Here is a 2,301-nt window from a genome sequence, read left to right as displayed (position 1 = left end):
AAAAAAAAAAAAAGAAATCTCCAGAATAGGCAAATCCAAAGAAACAGAAAGTAGGTTAGTGGTTGCCAAAGGCCGTGAGAAGAGGGCAATGGAGGCTGACTACTAATTATAGGGTTTCTTTATGGGGTGAAGAAAATATCCTAGAATTAGACCATGGTGATGGTTGCATGACTTTGTCTATATACTAAAACCCACTAACTGAACACTTTAAAAATATAAATTTTATGGTTTGTAACACACCTCAATAAAAAAGATCATCTATTCTGAGGCGGTGCCTGTGGCTCAAAAGAGTAGGGCACCAGCCCCATATGCCAGAGATGGCAGGTTCAAACCCAGCCCCAGCCAAAAACTGCAAAAATAAAATAAAATAAAATAAAAAATAAATCATCTATTCACAAATAAAGAAAAAATAGAAGTTTATGTAGATGTATACTAGAAGCACATTTACAAAATCAATGATCCATTATTTGTGGTTATCCTACCAAAAATTTCACCATTAACCCAAATAATTGTGAGGTAACTATTAACCTCAAATATGCAAAGTAGCACACATAAGATATCTTACCTAGAACTTTTTTTTTTTTGAGACACAGCATCAAGCTATTGCCCTGGGTAAAGTGCCATAGCATCACAGCTCATAGCAACCTCCAACTCCTGGGCTCAAGCGATTCTCTTGCCTCAGCCTCCCAAGTAGCTGGGACTACAGGCACCGGCCACAACACTTGGCTGTTTTTTGGTTGTAGTTATCATTGCTTGGTTGGCCTGGGCCAGATTTGAACCCACCAGCTCTGGTGTATGTGGCTGGCGCCTTAGCCGCTTGAGCTATAGGCGCTAAGCCATCTTACCTAGAACATTTTGCTATGAAAATGATGCAATAAATAAATTCAAAGTGACTCAGCACCTGTGGCTCAAGCAGCTAAGGGGCCAGACACAGACACCTAAGGTGGCAGGTTCGAATCCAGCCCTGCCTGCCAAACAACGACGGCTCCAACCAAAAAATAGCCAGGTGTTGTGATGGGCGCCTATGGTCCCAGCTACTTGGGAGGCTAAGGCAGGAAACTCACTTGAGCCCAGGGGTTGGAGGTTGCTGTGAGCTGTGATGGCACTATACTCTACCCAGGGTGACAGCTTGAGGCTCTGTCTCAAAAAAAAAAATAAATAAATAAATTCAAAGTTAAACACACCTATTCTTTTCTTCAGTTATGCTAATTATATATTTTATAATGAAGACTATTTTAAAATTAGCTTTTAACATCCACATTCCTCATTAGGTCATATTAAACATTCAGAATTTGGCTTGGAGCAGGTTAGGGCACCAGCCACATACCCCGGGGCTGGTGGGTTGGAACCTAGACAGGGCCTGCTGAACAACAATAACAACAAAACAACAACAAAAAAAAAATAGCCAGGCATTGTGGCAGGTGCCTGTAGTCCCAGTTACTCAGGAGGCTGAGAAAAGAGAATCGTTTAAGCCCAAGAGTTTGAGGTTGCTGTGAGCTGTGACACTATGGCACTCTACTGAGGGTGACATAGTGAGACTCGGTCTCAAAAAAAATAAAATAAAATAAAAAGTTCAGAACTCCAGGTTGGTTGGATAATGGTTTGCAGTGAGGTCCAGATACCTGATTCCCTCATTTCATTCTGTAATTTCAGTTATTTAACATGTATAAAGTAAATGTAGTGTTAGTGCACACCATCTTGAGTAGTTAAGAACTCTAATTTCCAGCAATAGCCACCATCCTTCTCAATGACCACTGATGTTATAGAACTGTATAGCTTCAAGAGCTATAACCAATTGCTAAATAAATATCATATTTAGATTTTGAACTTGAAAATAATCTATCTTCACTGCAGGGGACGAGAAAGTCCAAATACCCCAGCGACTTCTGGAAATATTTACTGACACAAAATAAACTGTTTACAATTGTGGAGTGAATGCTCTTTTCTCTGAATCTCTGACTTCCTGTTTCTCTTCCCAATCCCAAAAAGGAAAGGAAAAGAAGTGAAAGAGTTCTACTTAGGTTTACCCTGATGAAGGTCAGGGTTAGCCTCTCACATTCAGTTCTCTCCTCTTAAGGGGACAGCTTAAATGGGCAGGTAACTGTGAGTCTGTGTGTGTGCGCGCACGCTCGTGTATACACGTATGTGTTTTTCCTAAGGCAGAAAACGTCTTTCTTGACTAGACTGAGGCTTGTCTTGTTTAACGAACCTTCTGACCACTACCTCGCCCCACTTGGGCAACGCTTGCCCTTTGGAGGCACTGCCCAGAAAAGTCGTGCTCCTCACTGCATGCTCCACACT

The sequence above is a fragment of the Otolemur garnettii genome, unplaced genomic scaffold (assembly GCF_000181295.1).
Source record: "Otolemur garnettii isolate 467f Iridium unplaced genomic scaffold, OtoGar3 scaffold00024, whole genome shotgun sequence".
NCBI classification, from domain to species: domain Eukaryota; kingdom Metazoa; phylum Chordata; class Mammalia; order Primates; family Galagidae; genus Otolemur; species Otolemur garnettii.
The sequence above is the reverse complement of the archived record's forward strand: the minus strand, read 5'-3'. Positions refer to the sequence as shown.